This window comes from Alosa sapidissima, chromosome 3 (assembly GCF_018492685.1).
Source record: "Alosa sapidissima isolate fAloSap1 chromosome 3, fAloSap1.pri, whole genome shotgun sequence".
Classification (NCBI taxonomy): domain Eukaryota; kingdom Metazoa; phylum Chordata; class Actinopteri; order Clupeiformes; family Clupeidae; genus Alosa; species Alosa sapidissima.
Genome location: NC_055959.1, coordinates 27,484,916 through 27,500,241, shown reverse-complemented (window position 1 = coordinate 27,500,241; position 15,326 = coordinate 27,484,916). Strand labels below are relative to the sequence as shown.

General features: G+C 40.8%; 2 long non-coding RNA genes across 2 annotated transcripts; one reads left to right on the top strand and one right to left on the bottom strand.

The window, feature by feature from the left end:
- LOC121705888 lies at positions 1-7,986 on the top strand. The gene is made up of 2 exons (XR_006030910.1): positions 1-150; positions 7,411-7,986. It is a non-coding gene; the product is annotated as an uncharacterized LOC121705888 (long non-coding RNA).
- Positions 7,987-13,905: 5,919 nt separating this feature from the next.
- Positions 13,906-14,782, bottom strand: LOC121704581. Its single transcript, XR_006030595.1, has 3 exons — positions 14,603-14,782; positions 14,383-14,455; positions 13,906-14,229 (listed from the first exon to the last, which is right to left on the bottom strand). It is a non-coding gene; the product is annotated as an uncharacterized LOC121704581 (long non-coding RNA).
- Positions 14,783-15,326: the final 544 nt, after the last annotated feature.

Genomic DNA, 15,326 nt, shown 5'->3' with positions numbered 1-15,326 from the left:
GTATAAGGTTACAGGTTTGTCCAAATTAAAGATACCATAAATTCTAGTCATGCCAGAGACGTTGGTCCTACAGAGCCAGAAGGACTCGTCATATGAGATAACAAGGGCTGAAGCCAGTTGGATCTAAAGTGCCAAGTTATTCGTTATCAGGTGAATCCCAAAGCATATTATTACACGGCTCTTCATAGTCCTGCAGAATGCTCCATTCACTTGAATGGGCCTTCCCAACGTTCGGCGGTCTGCTAATTCTTAATAACAGACCGTTGCTAAGTATAACAGACCGCTGTCAAGGAAAATGGCCTTTGTGCTTCTAAGTCAATTCTTTCATATCACTACGCAAGGATTGGAACTTCATTCAAAAGTGAAAGCAGACGGTTGATCAGCTGTGTTCTAAAGAATGTTTGATTCAAGTTCAGCGTGTGTTGTTGCGAACTATTTGTTTCTCAGCAAAAGCCATGATGAAACGGTAACAAACAGGCTATAGCCTAGGCTATGTAGGCTAAAGAGTCATATTGTGGGGAGTTTATTGTGTCGTTTTGGTTAGTAGCCGTGTAATAAGCGGGATAATGTATAGAACGCCGGTCATTGTCGGGAGATAGGTCCCTTCAGGGCGGAACAGGACCTATCTCCCGACAATGACCGGTGTTCTATACATTATCCCTTACTTGTTAAATGATTCTGATGTAGCTTACTCTTTATGACCTTCGGTAGTCTTTGGAAAAGTTAAATTGATGGCTTAGCAATCTTTCAAGAGTTTGTTTTTATCCTTGCTAGTACTAATTTAGCTAACGTTAACGTCATACACGTCGCTCCCTATCCCTATCAAGGATCCCTATCAAGAAGAAAACTACATTAGCCTGCTTTGTGTTTGTGGGATTATTGACAAGCGTTGGCTAGCACTAACGTTAGACAAACTATGATGGAAGAAAGTGTGTTCCTTATTAAGCAACGTTTGCCTAAAGTTCACCAATGTTCTTTAATATTATGTGTGGTGTAGGCTACCTCACAGAAAGGAGGATGGTGCTAGGCTAGTCACACTTAACACTTCATTTACATCAACCCGCATAAATACGCTGTCGAGTGCCATAATAACTATGCCAAACCTATGGGTGGCAGTGTAGGGAAAGGAATAAAGCCATGCTGGCCAATCAAAATCCTCAGAATCGACAGTAATGACTAACACGAGCAACTTCCGGTTCCTTTCAAAACAGCAAACATGGCGCGAGGTTCGTTTGTATGGACAGACAGCGAAGTAGAGTTACTCCTTCGTGTAGCGTTAGACTACAAAGCAAGTAAAGCCCAAGACAATGTCCACTGGGAATCTTGCCAGTCCAAATATGTTGACATGTTGGCCCAATTCTTGGAACAATACCCGTCCGAGACCAACCAGGACTTTCCTCATGCGAAGGAGGAGATAACGCGAGCCCATCTGACAACGAAACTTAAGGCAATAAGAGGGAAATACAGAAATTCAGTGGACGCAGGAGCGGCCACGGAAGAGTGGTGCTCCTCTACTATGAACTGTGCGAGCAGGTTTGGGGTGGTTCCCCAGCCACTACGACCATCGCCTCCGGCATCGAGACCGACGAACTGGAGGATTCCTTCGCTCCTCCGCCGCCACATCATCTTCGTCCTTGGTGGAAGTCTCGGACATCGTGTCTGAAGCAGAGGTTCAAGATGTTGATGGCAGTGTGGCCACCAACCCCACAGTGAAGCAAAGGAGAGACCAGCTTCAGGTATGTATTTACTGTCATATCATTGTAGTGTGTGTACTGTTGGCTTTGTTTCAATGAATGTTTCTATGTATCTGTGAAATTTACATACTTTATCAGAATAAGTCATCCTGAAAGAAATGTCTATCATAATAGTTCCATCCATAGTGTGTAAACATATATGAACCTCGTGTGCGGTGTTGGATTCTCTGGTTGTTGCGTTGTGTTTTAGTTCTAAAACTTGGGTTGCTTCCTCGATCCGTCTCCGTGTCAAAACCTAAGACAAAGCCTGTTATACTAAAACATACAAACGTCAATCATGCCAACGTGGCAGGTGCCAACCAGTGTACACAACCCGGCCCTGGCCAGATGGAGATACTAGCCCGAATAGGCAGACATGCTGTCTCCCTCGGCCCATGTTATCACTGATGTTCCTCGGATGTTCCTAAACATCGGCCTGTATGACCTTCCTGCTGGTACACAGGCCTAAGGCACAGTTATGTACAATAATATGGACTTCTCCCTGTTGTATACTACACACAGATGTAACATATGAACACATCAGAATACAGTAAGAATACCCCAGAATTCTACAGTGGGGAAGTGTTGTACAGCTTCCATTGGTAAAAAAGATTTCCTGTGTCTCTCAGATGCAGGCCTACATTTGGGGGAGATTAACCTTCCAATGAAGCATTTTTTAATTTCTGTGTTCCTATAGTCTGTTGTGAATCGTGACGTTCAGTGTTAAATAGGCTACTTGTTCATAGAATGATTATGCCGAGGGAAATACCATCATTAATCATGGTAATATCAAATGTGATTATTTTTGGATAAGTTTGCTGCTGTAAATTAGCATGTTTTAATACATTTTTTTTGGTCTACTCTGTAAAGGCTAAACTGAAGGGACACCAGGATGAACAGTTAAAGAGGAAGCTACCCGCTGAGGCCCAGTGGTTGAATTACATTACATTACATTACATTTAGCAGACACTTCTTGACCAAAGTGACTTAGATATGTCAGCTATATTACAAGGGATCACAAGTGCCTTGCTCAAGGGCACAACGGTGGAAGCCGGGAATTGAACCGACAACTTTCAGGCTACTGCACGCTAGCCCAACCACTACACTACCACTGCCATTGAGGATGACAGAAATGTCAAGAAGAAACTTGTGGAAATTATGGAGACCTCTAAAAAGCAGGCATCTGAGAATTTCTCTAAAATAACAAATACCTTGGATAGGCTAACATCATCAATTGCCGATGGGTTTGCTCTCCTGCGTCAAGTTGTGCAGCCACCGCCACATTACAATATCCTATTTGAGGGAAGAGGTCCTTATGGACCAGTATATGCACACACTCCACCAGTACACACACACTCCTATTTCCCAAATTCAGCACCAATTTACCATTCATTCCCACCCAACTTGTCAGCTGACAACAGACCTCCCAATGTAGTGCCACTCAGCACCATCAACATAACTGATTTGACACACACACCTGTTGAGGGCATGCAGGGTCAGTTTTCATATACCCAAGCCCTTCAGGAAGATAAGCCAAATTGAGATATGAAAAGTTTCAATTGATGTGTGCAATTGTAATTTGTAAAAAGTTTTTGCCAATCGGTACTGTATTTTGGGGACTTGTTTTTTTAGCGTGAAAAGTTACCCTGAGCAGTTACAATATTTTTGTACCAAGAGTTTAAAATGGGTTTTTATACAGGTAGCCTTAACTTAAGGTCTCTTGAAGTGTGTTTACTTAAAAAGTGCCTTTTTTCCCCCTTGAAAAGTGCCTATTCTTCTTGAAGTCTAAGTTTACTTGAAATATGCCTTTATTTATTATTTGATAATTTGCACTACAGATACCACTTATTTGCACTACTGTGCTTGTCTGATTTTCTGGGTCAATGGCAAACAGGCAATTTGATTTTGTGTCTGTCAAGTGTCAGATCTCTTCAGAAGTAAAATGTCTGAAAAATGAAGACGTGTGTCTGTGTTTATTCAATATGGTCAAACTAGATCAACCGATTATAGAAAGCTTTCACACTGGACCATTTAGAATTTCTTAATTTCTTATTCTTTTTGTGGATAATGGTATTCTACCAAACAACTAACATTTACACTTGGCAATGTCAATACATTACATCCAAGTGACTTGTAAACATGTAAAGAACTGAAAACTGTACACATATTTGCTTTAACATTTAAACACTTAACATCTTAAAATGTAGCCAAAAATCTATGATGAACATAGGCAGAATATTGTAAACTATGACAATAATAACTTTAAACTTTGTGATGTCATACAATGTCAAACTGTCTGATAACCCACACACAATGGAGAGAAGAGTGTCACTTTTATGGATCCAGGAATTGAGTGAGGATTCTCCTGACCCTCTTCCCTTCTGATGTCATGCAGTCTCTGATAGCTGGTTGTGTGTCTGGTTGGTTTTCCCTGTCGTATTGAATTGCCTCAGCAACACTGTTGTCGTCTACTGTGTCCTTGGAAGCCTCACAGTAATTGTGCAGCACGAAACATGCATAAATTACACAGGGAAGATCAGCCAGATTAATGTCCATGGCCCTTCTCAGGGCTCCGAAGCGGGCTTTTAGTCTCCCAAACGCACATTCTATCACCATCCTTGCTCGGCACAAAGTACTGCTCCTGGGCAGTGCTTCCCCCATTAACATATTCCTTCATAAGATATGGGAGCAGTGGATATGCAGGGTCGCCTAGTATGTAAACCGGTATGGGTTCTTCATCTTCAATGATTTGCCTTGGACAGGGAGGGATGCTTCTATCTTTCAAGGATGTGTTAAGCGTAGAGTTGGCAAAAATACGGGCGTCATGCACGCTTCCTGGCCATTTAACAACAACGTCAATGAAGGCATATTTATAATTGCAGGTGGCTTGAATGTTTAAGGTAAACCTCCCTTTCCAATTTATGTAATCAGTGGAATTGGCTGGTGGTTGCTTTATCTCTACATGCGTCCCATCCACAGCACCTAGGCACTGAGGGAGGCCATGATGAGCTTCAAATCCCTGCACAAGTTTCCGGACAGCCACTTCAGCTTTCGGCAGTGTTATATATTTCGGACCCAAGTGGACAGTAATCGCTCTACAAACCTTTCTGATTATTATTGAAACAGCCGATTTAGACAGACCGAATGCGTTTGCCGTTTTACGAAGTCTACCCTCATCAGCCAAATAGTACAGTGTGAGGGCAACTTTTTTCTCAACACTGACTGGCGAGCGCATAACGGTAGTCTGACCTTCTATGGTGGGACGCAGTAACTCCGAAAGCGACAGTAGAGACGACCGTGACATTCGAAAGTTCAAATGCCACTCCTCCGGGAGAACGACTTCTTTCTCGAAGTTTTTCCACCAGACCGCGGTTCTCCCAGGTTGGATCCAAAACCGGCGGCGGGGGCGGCATTGCTAGGCAATGCACCTGCGTCTTGGAAGGGAAAGCTGCAGTAAAAATGCTGACCTCCGTGCGATCCTTCGCCTCTGCTCCTCCATGTTGCAAATGCAAACAGGCCAGAAGCATTTGCACAAAAGTAAAAATTAGTAGCACCTTAACAGCATCCATGATAATTCTGATGAGTAGCCAAAGAAACTGTAAACATCAGGCGCTCACATGACGTTAAGGATTTTCTGGCGCATAATGTGACGTTTAAGAAGTTAAAACGCCGTTTATCCCTGTTGACACGGCAGCACATAACCGGCGTTATCAGAAATCTCCACTTTGGCCGGAGGTTTTAGAAATAATCATTTTCTGTGATAAAAACGGGGTTTTGGTGTAAACGAGAGGCCAAACCGGAGGGAAATATCTGCGTTTTCCCTTCGTGTAAACGGGGCCTCATTAGGCATGCTAATGACATTGTAGCTGTTTTTTTCTTTAATCGTGGAGACATCTTTTAAAATGAGTCTACAGGACAAATTACATGCATTTTATGAAGTAGAACGTTTTTTTTCCACCATTGATATTAGAGGGGGAATAGGGCGTGGGATCCGCGTTGCATTGTGGGACGTGGCGGCCATGTTGATGGCTACGCGAACATTAACATATGCATAACTCTGACATAACGTTGTTGAATGAAGAGATGTAGCTAGAAGTAGAGTTGAGAAAGAATAGATAGAAAAAATATGTTAAAATCCCGAAAAGGATCTGGAATTTACCGGGACACATTAAATAGAGAAGCCAGGGACCGGTATGTTGACAAAATCGGCATTATTAATAATTTGGATCCATATGAAGTTCCAAACAATGAGTGGAGCACTGACGACGACTTGTTGCCACAGTTTTGCATATCAGACGTCTTCGGCTACCTTGTTTGTGGTGTGAACGCCTATACTTCAGAACAGTTCCGAAGCTACAAGTCCTTGGAGTCTCATGTGCAGTTCACGAATGGATGGGTTCAGGAGCTGCAGATCATAAAGCCAGCAAACAGTGGGAACACAGTAATTCGGACAAAGGTAAGCTGTGCTCCGACGGGCTCTGGCACCTGCTAGTTTAGTAGATGCTATATCAACCGTCTCTGATGTTATGTTATGTTTGTGTCTGTGTGGGCGCGCATTCATGTGTATGTATGTGGTGTCGCGGTTGAAGGAAAGAAACAATGAAGGCTATAAAAATAAAATCGTGCATACCAGTGTACCAGAATGAAACTGCAGGGAACACACTCCCATCGACATCGGGATACTGTGAAAAGTTAAGTTCGGTCGTCTTACAGCCGCGATCCAAGCGAGCGACAACTCTTCGTTATCTCTGACACTTGGTCTCCGTGGTTGCGCCTCCAGGCAGGAAAGCGGTGAAAAGTTAAGCCATTTTCTATCTTTTTCCCATGGCGATCATGTGTTGCGCTGTTACAGCCCACAATACAGCAACGGTTTAACATGGTTGAAATCAAGTTAAGGTGAAATTAATCAAATTAAAACACGGCTGAGAGGGAGTACAGTACGCAGTAGTCATAGGCAGTAGTCTAGAGTAGAGTAGCGGTAAACGAGGCAATCAACATGGCGGCCACGCAAAGTAATTATGTCATGACGCCCACACCCTATTAAACCTGGTGTTCTACTAAGTTAGTGCTATGAAGCTTAGGCTACATGATTGATATTATGCCTTGGTTTATGCGATAGATTTAGATTTTTTTAAATTATTCGTGTTTGACAGAGCATTCAAGTTCATTTCATGGTAGTGTTTGTAATTAACTAGTTTTAATCTGTAGCCTAAGGGTACATTCAGACTAAGCGTCTTTTTCTCAGCTGCCGGCGTCCGTTTTACATTATAACCCTATGGAGTAGACTGTGTTTTCAAAAAAGTCGTCGGCTTCTTTTAAAACGCGACTGCAACAGTCTTTTTCTGCAGCTCAGAAGTTGAGAAATGTTCAATTTCTAGCGGAAAAACGCCATACGTCATGCTGTCTTTTTTACGGATGACCAATCACAAGGTAATCAAATGCAGAAAACAGGGTGGTTGCACTCATATCGGTGCCAAGGTGCACAACACTTTAAGGAAAGACTACCTGGCCAGGTCTACCCATACCAGGATGGCAAACAGATGGTGTCAATACCAATTTGACCCATAAAAAGTAAATGTCAAATAGGTACAGATAATCTGTATTAATCTCATCATTGCCAATGGATTTCTGTGTAAAATATCTTGTAAAATGTTGTCCATCTTCTTTCTGTTCACAGACAACAGAGACAAATTCTCTAATACCAAGGTCAATGCATTTGACTGCTGTGCAGCCCCGGGTTGCCACCGAAAACTTTATGCATCTTGGACTGGAAGATGGTGTGCTAGTAAGGAAGCTAGCTACCACAGCTTTTGCCACCACATCTCAGTGTTGGGAGGGAAGTTCACTCACTGCACAACTCTACTTTCCTCCTCAGCCATGATCCGTAACCACCATGGTTTTCTTTCTGGGCCAGAAGACTTTGCAAACAAATAAGCAATAAATGATCATGCATTACAAAATTAGCCATGTTAGACTGTTAAGTTGTTGGTTTGTAGGCTGGGTGTCCAGTAAACAATTTTAAGCTTAGAGGGCAAATTCTCTCACCTAGGAGGGTAAACAACTTTTGTTTTTCATGAAATCTGCATTTTGAATTGATGGTCTACCAATGAGGCTGTAGAGTATTGCGACACAAAAGTAAAGCACTTGCGCGATAAAACATGCATTCGGGTGTATTACATTATATATTATTTCACACACGTATACATGCGTGCACGCGTGCGCACTCAGAGGAAACTGCTCCCCAAGCATGGAAGAAAATGCTGCGAGCGAGGAGGAATCTGACCAGTGCTCCAAACAGCCACTCGAAAAATCTATGCATGTGAAATAATATAATACGCCCAAATGCATGTTTTATCGCGTTACCACATCCAACTTGAAAAGATATGCTCAAGAGATCCATAACTTTCAGAAAAATGTTTTACTTTTGTAAATGGATGAATATTATGTTTTTTCATTCATGTCAATAAAATGTTTTTCTCATAATCAAAGTGTAATTTGTCATGTAACAGAATAGGTAGGAGAGTACTATTTTATTAACATAACTGCAAACTTTCAAGGCACTTAGTCAGGAAGTACATTTGAAGTTAATTTAAAATATTACAGAAGCATGCCAAATGAATAGAAATGAGGATGATGAGAGTGTATTCAAAATACTGTACACTACTACACTATTATTAGTTATACTGTAATGCCTTTTAAGTACATTTCCAATACACTTGGGATGTTACAAAATTGTACTGCGACTGTGTTCCGAATGCTCATAAAATCTCTTTTTGTATAATGTACTTAAGAACACTTAAAGTTTGAAAAAAGTTGTTCCATTTTAGCACACTTAATTACACTCAAAGTATAGTGAAGTTGGTATTAAGTTGAACTTAATACATAATTCAGTACACTTAATTACACTTGGATTTGACAAAGTACAAACTTAGTACACTTTCAAAAAGTATACTTTTAATATTTATTTATTTTTTACCTGGGTGACTAATAGCAATTTATACATGTTGATTTACATATCTGAATGAAAAAACATGTATTCCTTAACATTGCAAGATGTTTATTGCTCTTAAAATTCCAAAATAAAAGACTATACAAGTGCAAAGTAATGCATTCTTAGTCAGAGGTAGCATTCAATAAAGTTCAGTAGTGCCTGTCACTTTAAGATGTTCGTGAGGGAACCCTTAATTAAACACTAACACAGTTAAAAGCCTGCTGATGTATGGATGCAATTCTTAATGTAGTTAGTTCAAATAACGGTTGGTACTTCTCCTTGGGACAAGCACTTTTAAGTCGTGGAAAACTCTTTTCCATTTACATCGGGATTTGGCAAACATTCCGTGTCAATAAAATGAGCCCTGCATTGAGTAACGAAATTGACAAGCAGCTGTAAGTAATCATGCTAAACTCGACATCCAAACAGTATTCTAACGTTAGCTTTAGAGATACTGCTTGATTGCATAACCTAAATTAGTTTAGTCTCCTCAATGTAGCCTACTATGTTGTGATAAGACCTTAGCAGAGTTAACTTTAATGCAGCAGTTTTGAACAAATTTGCACAGCATGGTCACGATGCTAAGCGGATTTAATAGCAATTTAGCCCGCAGTGTTCTATGCAATGCTTCTATGTGGCAACAACAATCCTTCAACAATCGTGAATATTTTGTTAAATGCACACAGATGAGGGGCAGCGGGCATCTACAACAAATTTGACAGAAAGACTTTACAATGGATTTTTAATCTACAACATAACAGAAAGTTTACTTTTCATCACTGTTCCCTGTAAGTCTACTTGAAAATACAGTAGGCCTACGTTTAAACTGGAAACAAAATAGACGGCCATCACTTAGCTCAAGCTACGTTAGCCTGTCAACTGGAATGACTACAGAAGCTAACTAACTAGCATACATGGCTATCAGCAAGCAGGCAAGACGATAATTCAATCATTTCACGACGAGGAACATACGTTGGATGAAAAGGTAAATAGGCTAATCTTACATAGCCTACCAACTTCATTTCTCTCAGAAATCGATACATTTTCTTAACTTTAGGCTACTTTACAATCAGTGCAATCCCTGCTCAGCTTCGTAAATCCAAGCACCAATTACCACCCCTTTCGTGCAAAAATTCTAAAACAACGATATGTTTTTTAATACCTTAATAACATTTGATAAATTAACCTTATATTTTTCAGTAGCCATAGGTGTGTAGATTTGAACCAAATCTGGTTTGGTTCTTACCGGGGCTTTTACTGCCTGAAATATCCGATTTTGTTTACCACGCTCGGAGTTTAATGCTGGGCTGGTGGGTGCCTATTTCCATCTGTCAAATCTGTTGGAAGCTAAATTATTATGAATAAATGTATAGCCTTAGTCATCATATTTTGCATTTCTCAACACGATTTATGGCAGTTGGGGAATTCAGGGTATGAGAAAAGAGTCAACCTTTGCTGCACTAATGTCAATAGAAGACTTGTGGAATTTTACCAATAAATTGGTCATTATGTCTTTCTGGATTTGTTGAGAGGTTTTTGGAAAATTTGGTCATGTAAGTGTTTATGATCATTTCAAGCCTAATAGTGTCATTTTTTAGTGTTTGGATTTAAAAAAAAAAAAAAAAACTTAATATCAGACTATGCTGCTGCCAGTTACTATCCGGTTGCTAGCATGCTAGCTAGCCTCTTAGCTAAGGTAACATTTTAAACGGAGAAGTGTAATTTCTTTGAAATGATAACTAGCTGAATGATATTACTGACATTCTTTAAAGTGGATAGTTTATACTCAAGTGAACTTGTGTAACGGGAGTGTTTTGACCTCCCTTAAATCTACTTAATCTACTACTGTGACAACTGAATTGGATCTTACAGCATTTACTGCTCAGTGTAACATGCGTGCTCTCAAGATGCACAATCCAAGAAGAGAGAGCGAGGGGGCGGACTGCCCCAAGTTCAAGTTCATTTTCCCGGGCCTGAGCCCCACGTCACTTTTACTCCACACCCCCTTCTCCCAACACAACCGTGGGAAAATATATCAGAACAGAGAGACACCAGAGCCCGTCTACGGAGAGCCTTGCCACTCCGTATTAAGTCCCATTATATCGAATTTTGGATGCAGTTCCACTGCCTGATTGTCGTTGACAAATCTCAGATTTGATTGTAGTTTGTATAACTTCAACATGGGTTATAGGTCAAAAGTTGAATGAACGAGTATTTACGTCCTTTCGATTTCTTACAGGTTGGGTCTTAGTTGCCCACAACACACTAGCTTTCTGCTAATGAATGACATCATTGACACATTTGAAAGGCTTTTTAGAACAAATAAGTGACTCAAAAAATATAATATTCAGCGGTGTGTATTTTCTCTGCCCCCTCTTTCGAATGCAACATTCAAATTTCTGGGCAAAAAATTATATCCTGAGAAAAGTGGATTTTGAGGGGTACAGCTCCATTGACCTCCATTCATTCTGCACTTATTAGTGAGCGCCCTCACGTGGAACCAGAATGGGAACTGCAACCAGTTCAGAAACCGGAAGTTTCCCGAGAGTGGCGGTTCTCCCCTTATTAGACATTCTCTGGGCAGGATAACAAAACGCTAGCGATTGTTGCAAACGTGTGTATTCACCCTTTGCAAACATGTGACTTAGTCACGTGACGGCGCCATGCTGGACGGCAAAAAGATAGGAGACGTACGGCAAATTACATTATGTCATAATGATTATGATGAAGTGAACACCATTATAACATCTTTGCAGATCAATGGATTGCTGTTCGGGGTCTGATAGTCAAAGAAAGATGCCAGTGGTGTTGTTAGATGAAATGAGTCATGATCGCAAATGTAAATAGTTAAAACTGGTGGTAACAGCAAGGGCAGATACTGTAGGTCGTAATGTTACTGTAATTAACATAACTGTAAATGAACACCCATAAGTATTTCTGGACTAAAATATTGCAAAGCGATTTGGTTACTTTATTTGTGACGCGACGTCACATGCAAAGGGTGAATAATGGCAGAGCCGGCGAAGAAGCAGCAAAAACCCTTGACGGAAGATGTAAAGAAAAGGACAAGAGCTTCAGACCGAGCGAGGGCTCACACACATATCAACACATACAGACGCTAGGGGGAGTTTTGTAGAGAAAAAGCATCAGGCTTGCCTGGTGTCCCTTTAAACTAACATATACAGTGGTCTATTTAGTGGTGTATGTGCCCTGACTAAGTTCATGTGGCATATAAACCACAATTTGTGTTGATAAAAGTACCAATGTTCGTGTAGAAACATTTTAATCACATATACATTTTCGTGTTACAGCTCAGGTAGTCTCCGCCATCTTGGTCAGACTTTTTTGTAACTCCCGCCTCAAAACACAAACACGCAGACCTGATTGGTTCTCGAATGGTCCTCATTTGAATAAAGTTAAACCTTCGCCAACTTTGTTTCGCCTGCCTCGGCGATTCGCTCAAAGCGAAATTTCGGTGTGTGGAAAACCGACCGTAAGTTACAGTCTTAGAGTAATGTGTAGTAAGTTTATAAATTCAATTGTGTCTGAATTACAGTAAAAAAAACATAGCTCAGGTTGGCTATATAGAAGTATTATACTCAATACTGCAATAAAAATCAGTTTCCTTGTGATCACTGCAGTCAGGCAGCTACAAAGCTATGTTATGGGGACAGATTTTAGACTGCAGTCAGGCAGCTACAAAGCTATGTTATGGGCAGGGGCGCCTGCAGGAATTAATGCTATGGTACGCACATGGAGATGAACATGTGATTATGTGGGGCTGCAAGGGTGACAAATGTTAATATGGATGCAAGCTTGTATCCCAAATACTGATTCAAAAGGAAGAATGTCAAGGTGACTTTCAGGATGATTGGTGAGAGGAATTGTTTGAAACAACAATAGGATTCCAAACTACTGGATCAAAATGAAAAAGAGAAAATGATGACCAGGCCAGGCACAACCCCAGACTGCAATCCAGGAGAAGGCTTCCAAAGCAATCTGAAGTGGAACATGGAACAACAGAAGGGCAACTAATAAGAGAGAAGACACCTCTAGAATTGTGCATGACTGTTGTCATCAATTCCCTGGAAACTGCCATCAAAAAATTAAGGTCTAATAAAGGTGTAAGAAGTGAAAATGTAAAGAATGGAATTTCACTAATGAAATGAAGAGAATTGAAAAATGAAGTTTTTTTCATTATAAGAAATTTCATTGAAGCATTTTTGATACGCTAAACTACAATGGGCTTAGTATACTGTGGTATACTCTGTATACTTTTGGAACTCTGTTTAGTATAGGTCAGGGGTCTCCAACCTTTTTGGGAATGAGGGCTACCTGAAGACCCGAAATCATATGGAGGGCTACTCATTTAAAACAAACATACCCTCACCCCTTTTTTGCGAGGGTAGTCCTCCTAAATAATAGGCCTATGTGATTTTTACTTTTAAATTATCAATATTGTGCAGGCCTATACGTCTTTATATATTAAGCAACTGTATTTTCAAATTTAATATCAATAACCTATGCAACACTACCAACATTTTTGTTCAGTTTGTTCATTTCAAAGTTTGCATGGAATCTAATCTAATCTATTTTTTTTTTTTTTAATCTTTTTGTGCAATTAATAATTTGGGTTACAATTTGTACCCAATTTATACCCACCCACCATTATGAATTCAGGGGTTGTTTAAGTTCTGATTTCAGTGGACAATTCGGTTTTAACATTTCAATAGTAATCGCCCACACCACCCAAACATATGAAAACTCCTTTTAAAGTTATTGTACACCTGAAATGATCCATGATCTGACAAAAAAGGGTAATGCACAGTCCTAAATGCTATAACATTTTCAGCGTTATTATACGGCAGTTGCCTACGGAGGAGAAAAGGCCTGTGAGCTAAAGCAATTGTTTTTCAGTCCTTGAACAATCATGCAAGAACCGTATTTGACGAATTTTTCCCCCTTTACTGTCTATGCGTGCAAGCAGCGTGTATGCGCTCCGCTTCCGTTGTCGTTTAAAGATTGAATGGGAAACGGATTTGGAGCCAAAGGCTAAAATTTAACGCAGCTACAATTTGTAAGGTATCACCAATATCAATTTAATGTTACAGATGTATGGCTACATACATTCTTAAAATGGTTCTGGTCTAGACTTAAATATCTATTGAAAACTTCACAATAGAGCGTGTTTTTAGAGCGTGATCTGCAGGCGACCTGTTGGCTATTTTTAGAAAGTGCGCTGGGGGAGCCTCATAGCCGTCCCGCGGGCACCGTGTTGGAGACCACTGCTATAGACTATATAATTGAGTAGGTGTAAGTAAGTTTTGACTACATTGAGTGTACTAAGAGCCCCAAGGTCTGCTAAGTATTCCCAGGGTCTCCTGTCCCTTTCCATCCCCTCCACGCCCTATCTCAGTGGCGAGGAGATCTCGCATGAGTGGACGTAGCAGTACCCTTGACCAGGTGGTCTCAGGTCAAGGACTGCAGTGTGGGGTAAGGCAAGTGCTGCGAGGCAAGAAAAAAAGAAAAGAAAAACATAATGTATCAAGATATTCATCACATCATTTGAAAGATAACAACACCTCTACAGAATAGAAATTGTGAGATATTACCCTCCCTAAATTAAACAAACAAATGCAAATTATATTTCTGACTCACTTGTGTGCGGGGGATGTGATTCGGTCATGTTCTCAGGCTCTGAACCCCTCCGGTGCAGCGGTGTTTACCTTCACTATAAAATTCACAAGACCAAAAATAAGCAGGTTACAATCAGTCCCGTATGATTAAGGTAAGCTAACATTCACCATTCAAGTCTATTAAACTATTAGTTCATATGGCTTCTGGTTTTTCTCAACTTTCTTTCTTTTTACTGACGTACTCAAGGCAAAGGGGTGAGGTACCCGCTATCCAAGTCCAGCTTGTCCTCTCCTGACCACACCTCAGGCCTGTGGTGATCCTCCATGCACAGATGTGTATCTGACAGAAGGACCCTGAACAAACTGATCAACATCTTGGACAATGAGTGTCAACCACTCCACAGCACTATTGTAAAGCAGAAGAGCCTGATCAGCTGGAGACTTCGCTCACTGCCTTGCACAACAGACTGACTGAGGAAGTCGTTTGTCCCCAGGGCCATTGAACTGTTCAATGCTTCACTTAAGGGAAGAGGAGAGATAGACTTCTCCGCATAGTCTGTCTGCCTCTTCACCCCCTCCATGTTTGGATACTGTCTGTCCACTAGCCACTTTTTACCACTGTCTTACTGCCTCACTGTTTGCGTGCTATATTAGCACATATGCATAACCCCCCCCTTCATGCCACAGCCAAATTGTGGCCACACTTTGGCCACCTTTTCTTAATATAGTTATATATATATATAGATATCGTTTTTTCTATTTTCTATAATTACCTTGCCTACTCGCTGATATGTCCATATTTATTTTATGCTGGTCTCTAGACTTTATTCTTGCACTGTTGGACTCATTTGCACCATCACCATGACACTCACTCACACAGAGCACCTTACCTTACTATGCACAGAGAATCACAGGCTCAGTCCCTGCCTCAGTCATTGCAAGCGCCTCTTGATTAATCACCCACTA